The 17,172-nt window shown below is 40.1% G+C and overlaps 1 protein-coding gene across 1 annotated transcript in view; it reads left to right on the top strand.

The window, feature by feature from the left end:
* Positions 1–272: 272 nt before the first annotated feature.
* CTNND1 (catenin delta 1) overlaps positions 273–17,172 on the top strand; it is a 51,673-nt gene continuing 34,773 nt past the window's right edge. Inside the window, exon 1 of the mRNA XM_036258346.1 lies at positions 273–487. The gene's annotated coding sequence lies outside the window, so the exon portion shown is untranslated. The remainder of the gene's footprint in view (positions 488–17,172) is intronic.

Raw genomic sequence — 17,172 nt, forward strand, 5'->3', positions numbered from 1 at the left:
AAAGCCCTGTTCCTTCGGGCCCCCGGAGCTCTGCGGTAATTCCTGAGAGATTGTACGGTCTCCACTTTAAATATAAATATATATATAAAACTTCCCTGTCTCTCTCCTCCTCTCTCTCCTTTTCTTTTTTTTTTAATTTCCTATAATAAAGTTTCCTATTGGATAAAATCTGCTCCCTGATTTATGCCTGGCTCCTATTGGAAGTTCTCAGGGGCTGACATCACTTAGGAAAGCGAGGGGGTAGGGCTGCCAGATCAGTTTGTCACCACCCAGGCTCCCTAGCCTTTGGCTGGGTGCAACTTCCATTTTAGGTGCTGGATCTGAGAGAAAAAAAAGAGGGAGAGAGACAGAAGACCAGGAAAGATCCTGAAAGGAGGAAGAGGTGGCGAAAAAATCAACTACCTTGCTGGATTTATCTGTCTCAACACATTGACGAAGCCTTGGGTTTCTTTCTTAAAGGACTGGTTTATAGAAGTCCACATTTGAGGTGTGTGCCTTTTTAAAAAATGTGTATTCAGACGGGTAAAGGAGGATAACCCAAGTCGAATTTTTGTCTTACGGTAACCAGAGGGAATTTAAAAACTAGAGAGTCTGCTATGTTGATGGGTGACTTTTAAGCAATTAATAATTTTTCTTTCTACTTACTTTGGGGTATTTTATTACATTAAAAAAGGTAAAATATTCAAGACCCAGAAACAAACTTCTAGGTCTCTGTAGTAGAGGGAGATGAATAGATTCAGAAGGGTGAGAGCAATTCCATAAATTTACATTTTGGTGTGTTCTTTGATTTTATATATTTTTCTGGACTAAGCTAACAAACTTGTGTTTTCAGAGCCCAAACCAAAGGTTGTTTTGTTTTTTTTTGGCATTTTGCGGTTGGGTTGGGAAAGGAATTTGTCCCAGTCGGAAGCTGGTTATACATATGGTTCTTCATATGTTTCAAAACTTTATTCCCCCTTTTATCATTAGATTTGTGGAAGTAGAAAGTTGCAGGGAGCTTTGCAGCTTAAACAGTGGTGTTTTTCCTCCCCAGAGAGTTTGAACGGCCCAGATCGGTTTCAGCTCTGCTATTCCTGGGTGGATCCCTCTTTTACTTTCCAGGTGTGGTGGGTGGGAGCCTCATTCTCCTGCTAGACGTTGCCTCCCTGATTTGCCTTATAAAAGAAAACAGATGGGTTGGACCATGATGTTAACTGAATTGTAATCCCCATTTCTTCTAAAACTTCATTTGATAGCAAAGATTTGTGGAGGTGTTGTATGTTCAGTCTATAAATACTATAACATTTGGTTTGTGTGCTGAAAGGGATAAGGAAATTCTAATCATGCTTTTTAGTTAACTGAGTAAAGTGGCAACACACCTGAAAATATTTTCAGCTTTGTGCTCTCTTAAAGGGCCATGGATTAAATAAAAAAACACTCATACAAACTTTAGTATTTATAGAAGCACAAGGGGAATTCTAATTTTAAACCACATTGAAAGTTCTTTTTTGAAGGTGAGTTTTTGTTTGCTGTGAAATCAGAAATCCGAAAGAGACGAAGGCCCATGACTGTGCTTTCATATCTTACATTTAATCTTAATATTTGTTTTGTTTTTGCAAATATGTTCTTGCAAAAATACTGATTCTAGATAATTATATAGCCAACTCATCAGTAGCTGAAAACCGAGTGTTCTCTTCCTTCTCCCTTTGAAAATGAGAATCAGTCTGAAAATTATAGCTGGATTAGATACTGCCCTAATTGTAACAAGATGGGCCGTAATATGTAAACTGTTCATTAGCTTTAAACTGATATGTGTCTATAATCTCTGATTTTTGTGGCCCCCCCCCCAATTCTTTTAGACTAGACTACTTCCTTGTATTTCTTTTCTAGAACTGAGAGTATTTCTTGTAAGATGATTTTTATACTTATGAGGTTGTGGCTTCATAGGAAGGAAATAACTTTGTTCCTCCTTTTAATAACATCTGTGCAAGGGCTACAGTAAGATTTTTAATATCTGGATCTCATAGCAAGTGCAATTAAAAAGAAAGAAAAAAGACAACTTGTATAGTCTGTTGGGCTGTAGTTCTTATTTAATATTTTCCAGTTTTTCTTTAAAATGTTCTCTGTCTTGACTCCAACCTAGGGAGGTTTCTTGGTGGATCTTTGAAGGGTTGGTCATGTTGCTGCCAGAGTGTCGGTTTCCCACTCAACCTTTAGGGGGAGGGATGAGGGAATCTGAAGAAGGAGTACAAAGGCAGTTTGAAAATAGGTTCTGGATGACTGAATGGTGGTGATTTGGGTCCAGCTTTAAATACTGGGCTTTGTGTAGCAGCAGTGAACATCTTAGTTAACTATCGTCCAGGACTATTTCTACGAACTGAGGCATTGTTTTGACTGGTATGTACTAAGAGCTTTTTGGATGATAAAATGGAAGATTGTCTTTTACCCCACCTCTACTAGTTCTCTCAGGAAATATAATAAGGGGTGTGAATCAGTAAATCTTTAAATTTTTGTTTTGCTCCTCATTTTGATTTTGGGATAAAAAAATGACAAGTAAGTATGAGTTGTGCACATTTTTCTTTCTTGTTTGACTCCTATACACTGTTGGTTTCTTTGTTATATGACTAAGGTATGGTCTGTGTTCCAGGTGGGGGTCTCTTGTGGGTGGTTAGAGTTGTAGTGCCTTTCTTAGGGTTCCAATTATGGAGAGTCAGAGGGGCTAGAACATGCTCTTTCAGCTAGTATAAAAATTGGGACTATTGGAAATCTTAAAAAAAAAAGAAAAAAAAAGGGAAAGAAAAGCTCCTAGTAATTGCAATTCATCCTTAGGTTTATGAGGTAGTTGCTCTCTAGGGATGGGTGCAAATATATTAAGCATAGATCACTATTCAGTTGGAATAACAAAAATGATTAGCTCTGTATAATTTATTGCTTTCTATTTTGCTACCTGATGGTCCCGTTACCAACTGCCAGCCCCTCTCCCTTTTTTCTCAGTATGCTAAGCATTTTGCATAAACTACTTAATTTCCCACAAGTTTTTTTTTTTGGTTTGTTTGTTTGTTTGTTTTTAAGGAATTTGAGCCTCAGAAGCTGAGGTTTGCTGAAAATATCACTGCCCATAAGAGGCCAAGGCCAGTATTGAACCCTGGTCTGAGTATGTACCAAATCCACAGACTTAACCACTAATACTGCCATTCTCCAGAGAGAATAGAAAAAAGAGCCAGAACTAAAATAAGCCATTGCTAGAGGCAAGGGTGTTTCATCTTGCAGAGGGTTGGTCAGCCCTCACTTAGATTTCCAACCCCCTCCCCGTTGGAATAACCTATGTAAAAAAATCCGTTTTCCATAAAGCCATGGTGGAGCTGGGTATGCTAGAATGGGTATTATTTCAATCTTTAGAACAGGGATCTTTCCATATGCACACCATTGCTGCCCCAATTTCTTAAACTTACTGGAAATGCCTCAAACTTCCTTTGACTATCAGTGAAATTTTTTCCAGAGAATTTTCAGGCACTTGGTTTGGAATGATATTGCCCATTTGCAGGGCAGAGGCTTATAGCGGGTAGTTAGAATGTTTATCACACTGTATTGAAATTGTCTATTTATTTTTGTCTTTCCCTCCAGAGTGTGAGCTGCTTGAGTGTAGGTACTGTCTTATCTCTATATTCTCTTTCCAACTACCTTAGTGTCTGATATATATGGAGGTGCTCAGTAATCTTTGGTTAAATAAGGTACTTGATGGAATGAGTGAGGGACCTTTGTGGGGAAGGCTGAAAGGAAATTGAGATAGGAAGCAATACCACCTAGATTAATAAAATTGCAATGTAATTTTGAAACTTTTACTGTATTCTGTAGTTTCAACCTTTGACGCATCTCCCACATTCCATTTTTAAGTCAAGTTTCTGAAAATATTGAAGATTTAAAATTTTAATTTTTCTTTAATAACGTGTTTCCTTTCTGGGCTAGCAGTCCAAAGAATAGTATAAAAAAATAAGGGTCATTTCAGTTCATTTCATAATGGAGTCAACTTTAACTTCAACCACAGAAATCTTAATGTAGCCATTTCTAGAGAAGAAGAACTGGTTACCTTAAACATATTAGGGTGGCACCAGGGAAGTATTGCTTTTGGCAGAAGTGAGTGGTTTGTATACTTGTTAATAAAAACATAAAAAGCTTGCGATGATAGTTTGAACATCAGTGTTTCAATGAAAGTGTGTTCTGATATCACTGGATATCACTGCTTCCTCCAGGAGATTTTGTTCACGTGTGTGTATTGGGCAGTTTATGAGTTTAAGAACTCAAATTTTCATGGATAATTTAGAATAGTAACTCCTGGCCGTTTTTCTCAGTAGTTAGAGCATTGGCCCTTGGACCAAAGAGTCTTGGGTTTGATTCTGGTCAAGGGCACATACCTTGGTTGCGGTTTGGTCCTCGGCCCTGGTCCAGGTCCTGTGGGAGGCAACCAGTTGGTGTATCACTATCTGTAGGTAAATGGAAAAATATCCTCAGGTGAGGATTTAAAAAAATAATAGTAACAAGAAACTTGCCTAAAGGAATGAATCTTAGGTAATCAGTGTGTGATTTCATGTTCTCTTTCCTCTCAAAAGGGATTAAGTGCCTGAGAAGCTGAAATAGGGATTGCTCTGCCTAAATGCAGCTGCCTTCAAGGTTTCCAATAGAGAGCATTGAGGTAGCCTGGCAGGGAGATTATTAGGATGGAAAAACAACTGTTCTGGTTAGAACTAACAAGGGGAAATAAGTATGGATTGATTTGTATTTCGTTATATTGTATAATGTATTTTTGGAAGAAATTTTTCTCTCTAATTTTACTTCGAATTGCATGTTGTTGATTATAAAATATTAAGCATTGAAAACAGGGCCAACATTTACTATTCTGGTTCAGGGACAGTGTTCCCCATTTTTAGGGCCACTTCTGCTCCAGTGAGCCCTTCAGTCTGACTTAAATGATATGGCCAATTTAGATCAGGCATGTAGTGGGGACATTATAAGGGTTCAGAGTTTTCTTTTTTAAAAGCTGCCTTTGCTGGCCAACAGGTAATATGGTCATTACTTTCACAAAACATGTCCCATTCTATGATGATAAAAGCAACTTTTAACTTTTAATTTAGAAAATTTTTAAACTTAAAGTTGCAAGAATAGTGCAATAATTCATTTACACACCAGTTAACATTTGGAACAGATGTTCTTTATTTTTTTATCAGTATGCTGACCACACAGGATTTTCCAATCTGAGAGTTCCATAAATATGGAGAGGCAAGACAGCATAGCATGGCAGTTAAGAGCATTGATGCTGGAGCCAGATTGCCAGGGTTCAAATGTTGCTCTGCCACTTACTAGCCGTGTAATCTTGGGTAAAGTGTTTAATTGCTCTATGCCTTGGTCTCCTTGTCTGTAAAATGAGGACAATAATATTAACCATTTCATAGGATTGTTGTGACGATTAAGTGATTTAATATATTTAAAATCTATAGAACAGTGCCCAGCTGATGGTAATACCTTGTAAGTGCCTCCTATTAGAATGGATGCTTTAAATGAACTCAAATGTCATTTGTCTGTTGGAATAAATGCCCTTTAAGGTCTCTTAAAACCTGGGGCTTGCCCGGCAGGTGTGACTCAGTTGTTAAGCGTTGACCCATGCACCCAAGAGGTCACTGGTTTGAAACCCAGTCAGGGCACATGCTCAGATTGTGGGCCAAATTCCTAGTGGGGGGCATTCAGGAGGTGGCTAGTCAGTTTTCTCTCTCATCAATGTTTCTCTCTCTCTCTCTCCCTCTTCCTTCTTCCCTGTCTAAAATCAATACAGAAAAAAACACAAAAAACCGAGGTTCTGTGGTGTATATGGATACTTATATTACAGAATAAATGGGCTTCCTGGATAGATAAGCTAACTTTTTTTTTTAATGGGAAAACAAGTATCTTTAGTAATAGGCAAGTTTGGGGAGCTGTGTGGGTGTGGTTGTCCAAAATAAGGGTGCTGTGGGGATGGATGGATAACTTTTAATAGAGTGCGGTATGAGTGGGGAAAGAACAGGTGGCAAAGCTTGAATATCTTGCAGTGATTTCTTCAGAGATTTGGATGCTTTAGGAAAAAAACAGCAATACAAGTTTCTCTCATCTTTTTGTATCTGTAAGAGACAACTCTAGCATCCTAGGGTAAACTTTAATTTTGGCAGAGAATGGATTGATAAAGCTTAGTTTGGGTTTATTACTTTTGACTTTGAACCAGATTCTTTACCTTGAAGTCTCACTTGTTCAACCAGGATTTTGTAGGATAACATTTCATTATGAGTGGTTGTACAGGAAACAATTACATAGAAATGAAGGCAGGCTTTTACTATCCCTTTTCTTGAAATAAAGCTTTCTCTTTTATGTTCAGGAAACATTATCTATTTCAATCCTTATTTATGGAATTTGTAAAACTGAGACATGTGGAAATTTCATCAGTGCTTCCTGTAAGAAGTGTGCTTCTAAGGAAGAGGTCTGCTTTTGCCCAGCCAGTGTGGCTCAGTGGATTGAGCATCGTCCCATGGACTGAGGGGTCCCCGTTCGATTTGGGGTGCCCAGATTGTGGGCTTGATCCCCAGTAGGGGGCGCTCAGGAGGCAGTCAATCAATATTTCTCACATCGATGTTTCTCTCCCTTCCTCTCTAAAAAATCAATAAAAAGAGAGAGAGATCTGCTCTCCCAACCTGTGGCCTGTGGGAAATATATATGTGTTAAATGTAGCCTTGCTTAGAAACTTCTCGGTTTCTTCCAGCCCTGTTTTTTTTCCTTTTCCTCATACTAAATAACCCATGAAACTAGAATTCCAAATAGTATTTAACCTAATTTCTACTGGCACTTCATAGCTTCCTGTCATAACTCCCCCACCCAACTCTCCACATTTTTTAACCCACATTTCCCTCTACTGATTTTCCTATGTTTTCTCCACTTTGTTTGCTTGCCCATTCTCTGGTGTCTGGTGTCTCCCTTTGCCTGCCCTATCTTTTTTTCCCCTTAGGTTGTTGATCTTTATGGTTGTTACTTTGCCTCACTAACACTTAATATGGAAAAAGTTTCTGATTTTTATTACAGAATAAATTGTACTCGTGCCAAAGGTACAAATATTAGGATACTGCTTCTGGTTTATTTTAATTTGATCTAGATTAGGATTAATTATTGTGATCTAAGAAGGTTGATCTCTGTCAGTAATTCAGATTCACTTTTATCTTTGATTTTTCAGATTTCATCCACGTTTGCTATTAATTACTCATTTTGGTTCATTTGACAGTAGAGCAAATGAAATTTACTTTTCCCAGAGTAAATACCAGTATGTGCATGCTTCCCATGTTCTACATTGGAACACAGTAGCACATTGAGAGTTCTTTGTGGAGTGAAAAGATTTTTGTTTTAGGGAGCTTGTATTTTAAGAAACCGAAATATATTCTGATGGTTGTGGACATAGGACATTGTTATAGAAACTAGGTCAACTTTTCAATACCTTTATCAAAGCACCTACAGTTCATTGCAAGTGAAATAAATCTCATTGAAATAAAGTAGCTGGTGTATATTCAGCACACTTTTAAAATAGAGTAGTCTATTTTAAAGGAGCAGTTGATGCCAATCTGATTTCTTTCCACTGTTTCTTTGTTGGAATGGGAGTTCTGTAACCCCTCTGCTGTTCTACTTTGTTAAATCAGGGCAGAGTTGGTTATTTGAATATCTACCCTCCTGAAGGTCAGCCAAATCTGCAGGTGAAGCTACAGGAGACCCCATTTGATGGGCCTAAGATAACAATTAGGAAAGAGTGTTATAGCAACAAAAATGGAGTAAAGTTGATATATTTTTCTAAAATTTAACTATTTGTTTTCATTAACAAAGTAAAACATCTTTATTCATTCAAAAGAAATTTGAGAGTTTGCTGTATGCCATGCACTAGAATAAACAGTATATGTACCAAAAGACCTCATGGAGCTTACATTCCAGTTGAAAGAGACAAATAAATAAGCAACAAATACACAGTATGTTATTGAGAAAAAAATAAAGCAGAATATGTAAGTTGGTGAATAAGCTCAAAGAGGGAATGTGGTCAGGGAAGGCTTCACTTAAAGGTATGTTTGAGAGAGACCTAAAGGAAATTAGGGCGAAGTCACATATATGAGTAGAAAGTACAAAGGCCCTGAGGCTGGTTTTTACCAGAGAGCAAGAGCTGTGGGAAGTAGACTTAATTCAGAGAGGTCCATTGGGTTTGTGTTGGGGGAGGAAAGGGTAGGATAAAATAGGACCTCATCATGCACTATACAGTACAAAGAAAATTGTTTTCTCACTTCAGACCTTGTAGACAGTAGCTGTTAACTTTTGTGTACTTGTAAGGAATTGAAGCAACATCTGACCTAGCTGCCATCTTTGTCCCATTGCAGAAGTTCATGTGAGTATAGTCAGCTAATAATTTGCAGAGTAGCAGATTTTGCATAGGTTGATGACCCTTGTCTTGGAGAATAATAGTAGGGCAATTACTTAAAATAAGCAGTTACTTAGAATAATGTATTTGGGAAGTGGGGTCAAAATTTTCTTCCCTAGAGAAATGTATTTCTCCATCTTCTTATTTACGTAGATTTCTGTGAATAGGAGAAGTAACAACCTAGATCCGGTACAGTTCCCTTTTGGATTGTTGTTGGTGTGGTTATGTGCTTTTAACCAAATATTATGCCTGCTCTACTTATCTGCTGTTTTTCCTTTGCTTATTTGACCAAAAGACTCCTGGTTCCCCCAAAGCCCTAATCACTGGGATATAATGACTTTCAGGGAGCGCTTTATTTATTCATTCATTCATTCATTTATTCATTCATTCATTCTGTAAGATGGCAAGGAGTCAGGGAGCACTTTATAGGTCACCACATCCATATTTCTGTCTTACACATTGGGGGAGATGGTCATTCCTGATAACTGTCTTTTTTTCCCTTTCCATATGTATGTTCAAGCAATAAAGGTTAATAAGCATATACTGAACTACTTGGCCTGGTTGACTTTGGTAGGATTAAGGAAGAAGCACCAACTAGTGATGTTTTGTGATAACCCCATATGAGAAAGTAAAAGGATTTTTTATTACCAGAGTACTTGTGTCTTTTTTTTTTTTAATCCTCATCTGAGGACATTTTTTCGTTTTGTTGTTGTTGTTCAGATAGAGTGGGAGGGAGAGAGAGGAAGAGAGGGAGAGGGAGAGAAACAGCGACATGAAAGAGACACATCGAGTGGTTGCCACCCGCACGACTCAACCAGGGCTAGGGACAAACTGCAATTAAGGTACGTGCCCTTAGTGGGAACTGAACCCCGGGTCTCTCTGGACCGCAGGCCGACGCTCTAACTGCTGAGCCAAACTGTCCAGGGCCAGAGTACTTGTGTCTTGAATCATCCATTTTTACTTTCCCTCTAGATTTCTGATTTAGCTAGTCGATCCCTCAGTAAAGGGGAGGTGAAGGAGTCTTCCTGTCTCCCTTTCTCTCTCTTGTTTAGAATTTAGCTCTGGAACTTGACCTTGTTTACCCTCTGTGCTTCCCTTTAATTATACCTATCTAGTTGTCGTCCTGTTACTTAATATCATCCTTGGGAGATGACCTCAATCATGAAACTACCCCCCCCCCCCTTCCATTTCCTTTGGTCAGGTAACTGTTATCATCTTGCATAGGAAATATTCTAGGCAATCACAGATTCCCCCAAATTTTGAAATTGCTTTAAAGTAACTGCTCGATATGTATTACATGACATATGTATTACATATGTCAACATTTATAGATGTTTTTAGTTGTCTTAAAGTATCTTATTCAGTGCCATTCTTCTCTCCTAAATCTTTTCTTTTCTTTTTTTTTTTAACAAATAATTAATTAATTTTTTGGTACATGCTCCTAGCAGGAACCGAACCCGGGACTCTCTGGTCTGCAGGCCGACGCTCCAACCACTGAGCCAAACCGGCCAGGACTTCTTTCCTAAATCTTTAGTGACACAGATGCATGCTACCTTGTAGGAAATATTTCTCTTTATGGTTTTTCTAAGAACAGTTTGATACTTACTTAATCTTACTCAAACCAGAAGTTAAAATGAATTGCTTGGATAAGTATCAAGGGTAACATTTGAATCCAGAGATTTTGGTTATTTCTATTATGTTGTCAGCTGGGCTAGAATTATCTAGGATCTTAAATGCTAGATTTAGAACTTTTGGACTTCTTTTGAGATGGAATATCAAATCAATCTTTCAAAAAGTAGTACAGCTCTTTGTTCCTTGGAGGAAAGTAAAACAGAGTGGTTTAAAAAACAATCTTTTTGCCCAATCTGCAATGTAAGTAGGGTTATCTTCCAGTATAGCAACTCAGGATTCCAAAGAAGGGAGGCAGTTTTTCTTTCTAGATTCTGAGTCTAGAATATAGGGTTTAGAATTGTGTCATTCCATCTATCCTTATATTTAAATCCATGCTTTCAAAGAGCCTCTAATTCAGATTTAATAATGACCTGAGCTGTCTGGTGAACACTAAAGCAGGCCCAAATAATGTATTTTATAACCATTGCCCTTTTTGCAAGAGGAATGTGGTAGTCAGAGGGTTGTCAGGGATAGGCCAGTATAGTGGTTCCCGACAGGTGACTATCAGAATCACTTTGAGGGCATTTAAAAAATATGAATTTCTGCCCTGGCTCAGCGGTTAGAGCGTTGGCTCACGGTCCAGAGAGACCCGGATTCAGTTCCCGCTGAGGGCACGTACCTCGGTTGCAGTTAGTCCCCGGCCCTGGTTGGGGTTGTGTGGGAGGCGGCCACTCTATGTGTTCCTTTTGAGTCAATGTTTCTCTCTCTCTCTTCCTCTCTTTCCCACTCTGTCTGAGCAAAACGGAAAAATGTCCTCAGGTGAGGATAAAAAAAAAAATATATATATATATATATAAATTTCCAGGCATTCTCTTTAGGTATTGAGGTATGGGGGATGGAAAGGTAGATTTGGGAGAGTTATTTATTTAATAAAATTTTTTTTTTTCTTTATTGATTTTAGAGAGAGAGGAAGGGAAAGGGAGAGAGAGATAGAAACATCTATGAGCGAGAACATCGATAGGCTGCCTCCTGCATGTCCCCCTACGGGGATCCGGCCCATAACCTGGGCATGTGCCCTGACTGAGAATTGAACTGGTGACCTCTTGGTGTATGGGTCGATGCTCAACCACTGAGCCACACCAGCCGGACGAGAGTTATTTATTTTTTTAAAAGCTTTCCAGGTGAGTTTTATTCAGGTTTGAAGACCACAAAACATAAACATTTGAGTTAAGCTACATATCTATGTGATTTCTTAGGTGGGTGGTCATTTTATTAGTATGAGGAGTAAAGAATAGCTTGTGGTAGTGGACATGGTGAGCAGGTAGCTAATTTTAAGTGTTCTATCACGGCATCCTGTGTTGTTTGGAATTACAGATGTTACCACCTGACTTGGGGGTTATGCCAGCACTTAGCATGGTATGGAGGACTTGCCTATTAGGGGGAAGGGAAACTTTTAGATATCTTATTTCCCCTCTCCATTTTGAAATTGTGGAACAAATTCAGGAGAGGATGTTAACATTGAAACTCAACTGGACAATTTGTTTAAAACTCAACAGGAAGGGCTAATGTTACTTCCTGTCTGTAAAGGAAGTTCTGGCTTCCTTCCCTTCCTCCTTGGCTAACTGGTCAACTTAGAATGTAGGTGGGGAGGGGCTGATCGAGTTAATACTTTTAACTGGCCACCCATGTTTTGAGAAATTGGGTTATCATTAATGTTCAAGTGTGGAAACATAATGTTTCCTCCCTTCTTTCCTTACTTGAAACGGGGAGAAGGGTGCTCTGTGAGCTCCTGTCTCCTTGCCCTTAAGTGGGAGCTCTGTACTAGGTTTGGCTGTTGCAGTCCAGGAAGCCTTCCAATCTCTCAGATATTATTTTACATTCAAACTTATACCTCCCTTGTATTTTCTGACATTTGAAAATAGATCAGGGAGTTGTAGAGAAGAAACTGAAATCCATTTGACACTGAGGGGTAGGTTGTGGAAAGGAGAACATAATTGGGCAGAGGGGAGTGGATGACAAAGGTTTCTTATTTTTAAATTGAGCCAAGAAAGCATTCCTTCTAAGTGGGGCCAGTTGGCACTCTTCCTGCTATTTTAGTCCAGGCTTCTCTTTCCTACTGGCCCGTCAATTGTATTAAGTGTTTGATGTGAGTTTGAACTGTGGTCTCTGGAGTTGGGGGGAGGGATAGTGGTGGAAACAGCTGGTGCCTTCATCAAGCTATCTCAATTACTCTTCTTTTCAGAGTGTGGCGGGTGGGGGATGGCGGGTGGCAGATAGTTTGGATGTGTGTTAGCAGAGTCCCAGCAACTCTCATATAGTGGGATTGGATTCTCAGGCACTCTTAATTCTATGCGAGATGTTGGCTAGTTGGAATGTAGCTAAACCTTTCCCAATAACATTCTTTTCTCTGCTTCCCCTCCCCCCAGTTCTTTCAGCTTTGGACCTAATTTGGTGAGAAAGGGGTATGTGGAAAGTTAGCAAAACAGATTCATGCTTTTCCAACCATTGAGTATTCAGCTTAAGTCTTTGGGCCCCTCCATTGACTTTCTTCTTACCCATTCATTATTCCTTTGGTGGGTTTTCCCAAATGTCTGCTAACACCTAGAGATACAATTAGAACCAGAACCTCTGGTGAAGTCATGCTGAATTGTAGTCAGTTGGCTGTACTGGGCTCCTTTCTCTCTCATACCCTGGGGTGACTGTGTTTCTGAGTCAGCACTCCTTTTCTGTCTCACCTGCTCAATTTGAGGCAGAGAACCTGTCAAGCATCCTTTTGGAGCAGCAACATTGATCTAGGTGTGTCTAGTTCTATATTTCTGGGGTGTGTCTTTTACATCTCTCTCTCTCTTTAAATATCTCAGAAAGCTCTCCTACTAGACTCTACTATTTTTATCTGCTTTTGTGTATCCACCTCCCATTATAGTATTAATTGACTGATTTATTTGGCCTGCTTTGAATGAGGGAGAATCTGATAAGAATACTAACAGTTGTAACTAATTTTTCAGTTGTTCTTGAGAGAAATAGGGAATTAGTCTGATTCAATGCCAAGTAAGAGATCTTAAACTATTGCTTTTGTGTGCTTCATTGATAAAGTTTGCAGTAGCTAGGACCTACTGTTGAAATTCTGTTCTAAAACATAGTGTTGCTAAATATTCTCTTTTCTATCTAGCCTTAGAATGGCTGACTCTTGTGTTATGTTCCTGTCCTATTTCTTTCTGCCTAGCTATATGAGATCCAGACATGGACTAATTTCTTCTAAGTTGTGCTGTTTTAGACTTAGTTCCTTTTGATCATGTACTGTCTAAGTCAGGGTTTAGTCCAAAGTACTTTTAATAGATCCAAGAAGGGGAAGGAATCTAGGAGAAAGGGAGGAGAAAAGATGATAGTGTATTACTAATCAGGTGCCTGGAATATCCCTCTGGTTGGAGAACTCTGCTGAGCCTTGTGCTGTGCTTTATGCCAAGGGAATTGAGCCTTTGGGCAAAGGATGTTATTTTGGATTTTAAGAGTCTCTGGCTGTCTGGTAGGTGTGGCTCAGTAGTTGAGCATCTACCCATCACCATGAGGTCACTGGTTGGATTCCCAGTCAGGACACGTGCCCAGGTTGTGGGCCCAATCCCCGGGGGCGGGGGCATGCAGGAGGCAGCCAGTCGATGTTCTCTCTCATCGATGTTTCTATCTCTCCCTTTCCCTTCCCCTCTCTAAAATCAACAAAGGAGGGGAAAAAATTTAAAAAATAAAAAGAATCTCTGGCTAACAGAATTTGACTTCTGTCTGTATCTTTGCATCTGGGGTTTTAGGGCTAACGTCCTTTGGGCTTGTACAAGATAATGGAAAAATGTATCATTTATCCCATTCTTGGAAGCAGCTGAGGACCCTTATTAGGAAGGGAGGCTTTCTTTTCTGGCTAGGTTCCGAATCTATGGCCCTTGACCCATTGTGGGGGAGTGGTGAGCAAAAAAAGCTCAAGTTGCCGTCTTGACCTCTTTGTTGCCAGGGCTACTGTGCAATTCTTAGTGGTCCTCTCATTCCCTAGGGGAGTAGGGAACTTTGCTCCTAGCACCTGCTGGTACCTATATATCCTGCCTCTTTGTAGGGTGGAGACTGCTGCCTTTGTTTATTCTTTGTGGGGCCTCTTAGGAATCAGCTTTATGTTTGTAGGAAAAAGTGTTTGAAAGATTTTGAAAACAGTGGAATTGGGTGATGGAGAAGGTGACAGAGGATGTGTCCTAAAGTAGTTCTCCAGGTGGGAATATTCCATTGACTGAATCCAGGTTGGAGATCAGATTGTCATGATGAAGCTTTCTTTGGGAGATATTACATGTAGCTGAGCTGAGTATAATAGCAGCAGTAGCTTTAAAATCCCCAGTGCAGTGCCTCCAAAGTGAAGAAACTTGCCAAGTAGGAATCTTAAAAATCCCCTCACCCCCTCCAAACCCTAGATCCATACACAATATCTTTCTGCTGATTCTTAAAGGCCTGAGCTTTGTCCTGTGCAGTGCTGGCTTGGGGCAGGGAGGAGGGTTGTTTTCCCGAACATGATAAGGAACTGAGCAGGGCAAAGTGGGAGCTCTGGCTGGTGATTGGTAGACAGGATGCCCTGGAATGCGGTTGGCCTGTAGCCCAGAATCCAGCACTTTGTATTTGTTTGTTTCTGGGAGACTGTGGTCTGGTGCTACTGTGACAGGAAGTGAGAAAGCTGGGAGTGGGGAAATGGAGAGGGGCGATGTCTTTGTGGTTCTCCTGTGAAATCTCTTTGTCCCTGGAGAGGAGCTCTGCTGCAGGACTCTACTGAGAAGAGAGCAGCCTTTGTGTGTCTAATGGGTCTCAGAGCATCTAGCTACTCTGAGGGATTAGGGAGTGTGAATTCTGACTGTGGCCTTTTGCATTTTAGCACTTGAGTTACATAAATGTCCTCCATCTCTTAGCATTGGGGATCTCACTGAGTTTTTGTGTGTGCTACTATTATTTATAGATCTCTAGGATTTAATTAAGAAAGGAATTCTAGAAGGAGATAGATGTTCATATAATTTTTAAACTGTATATGTTGCAGATAACTTTGTTGGGTCTGAAAGGCTTTGCTAGGGCCCTACGTTTTAGGGTCTCATCTTTTCAGTTGGCACCCTACTACATTCGGATCTGGAGAATCCTATCCATTCTTTGATTTCAGTATTGAGAGGTACTGGCAAGTCTCTGCACATAACTAGGGAATGGTTGGTAGTTTTCTGGGACTTTCTCCCCCACTGTCTAGATTGAAATAGCACCTGTAGCACTTCTCTGTTCCCCTCCTCCTTCCTTTTTTTCCCCTTGTTTTGTCTTTTCTCTTGCCCTCTATTCCAGCTGTGAAATGGGCATCTCTTCTCACCGTGGATTGGGTGGCTGAGTCCTTAAACTTCTTGCCAAGCTGGCTAGCCCCAGAGCACACACATACAAACCAGCCTTTGATTGCTGGGGAGGACAGCTGCCCTAGAGGCAGATTGCTAACATACCACCAGAACAATCCCTCCCCTCTGTTCGTTCTGATGCTGGCTAGCACAATCTTCCCTGCTTCTAGTTCCTTCTGTTTTCCATCTCAACTCTGATCTCTGTGTTTGGTTTAGTGAGATGTCACATTAAATATGAGAATAGGGATGTTTGTGATTAGATTTTCTTTTAGGGAATATGTCATGTAGCTAGATTTCTAGAACAGGACTTCCAGGAGAAAGTTAAGTGATTTTGTCCAAATTTTGTATCTGTACAAAGTAGTACTACTTTTGTCCCTCCCACCATCCCTCCTGAGTTCTTGTTCCTTATAAAATAGGAAATCTGAGGTAGATTGCAAGCTATTCTTCCCCAGAATTGAGAAAGGTCTTGCTTTTTATTTCTTTTATTTTTTCTATTTTTATGGGAGGGAGAGAGGGAGGAAGAGAGAGAGAGAAACATTGATGTGAGAGACATCGAGTGGTTGCCACCCATACAACCCTAACCAGAGCCAGGAACAAACTGAAACCGAGGTTTGTGCCCTTATGGGAACCAAACCTGGGTCTCTCTGGTCCATGGGCTGACGCTCTAACTGCTGAGCCAAACCAGCTAGGGCAGGTCTTGCTTTTTAAAGTGAAGGTAAGACCAAAGGTCTAGCTGCCTCCACCCCATCGTTTCTCACCTCCCTCTCCTCCTGTCTCAGGTTTACTTTTGGTCAATGCTGTTGGAGTTAGAGTGACTTAATCACAAGAAGCATAGAAAGTTCATACTCCTTTCACTCTGTCCAGGAGAAGGAACATGGACTTGGAATAGAACAGATTTTTTCCCAACACTTACTGCTATATGGCCTTGGGCAGGATACTGAATACTTCTGATATATAGTTTAAAAAGGGACCAATTAAAAAAAAAAAATAGCCCTAGCTGAGTAGGTCAGTTGGTTGGAGTGTTGTTCCATACACCAAAAGGTCACAGGTTCAATTCTCAGTCAGGGCACGTACCTAGGTTGCAGGTTCGATCCCCACTCTGGGTACATACAGGAAGCAACCAATGTTTTTCACATTGCTGTTTCTTTCTCTCTCTCTCTCTCTCTCTCCCCTCCCCCTTCCTCTCTCTAAAAATAAATAAATAAATAAATAAATAAATAAATAAATAAAAAAGGGGGGGCCAATATCACCTCAGAAGTTGCTGAGAAGATTATATATGATAACTTATAGGGAGAGATTAATAATTGCAACTCACAAGTTTTCTTCCCCTGTAAGGTCAGATTTTTTTATTTAAAGATACTGAGGCCCTGGCCGGTTTGGCTCAGCGGTTAGAGCGTCGGCCTGCGGTCCTGAGAGACCCAGTTCGGTTCCCGCTAAGGGCGCGTACCTCGGTTGCAGTTTGTACCCGGCTCTGGTTGGGTCGTGCGGGTGGCAGCCACTCGATGTGTTCCTTTCGCATCGATGTTTCTCTCTCTCTCTGTTCCTCTCTCTCCCTCCCACTCTACCTGAACAAAAAATAGAAAAATGTCCTCGGGTGAGGATTAAAAAAAAAAAACAAAAAACAAAGATACTGAGAAACATTTCCTTCAGCTCTCTGTCCTACAGATGAAATAGTACCTTCACACTTCCTCTGATTTCCTTTTAGACTAACACCTTCTTTCTCTTTGTTACTTGTCT

The sequence above is a fragment of the Molossus molossus genome, unplaced genomic scaffold (genome assembly GCF_014108415.1).
Source record: "Molossus molossus isolate mMolMol1 unplaced genomic scaffold, mMolMol1.p scaffold_m16_p_13, whole genome shotgun sequence".
Taxonomy (NCBI): Eukaryota; Metazoa; Chordata; class Mammalia; order Chiroptera; family Molossidae; genus Molossus; species Molossus molossus.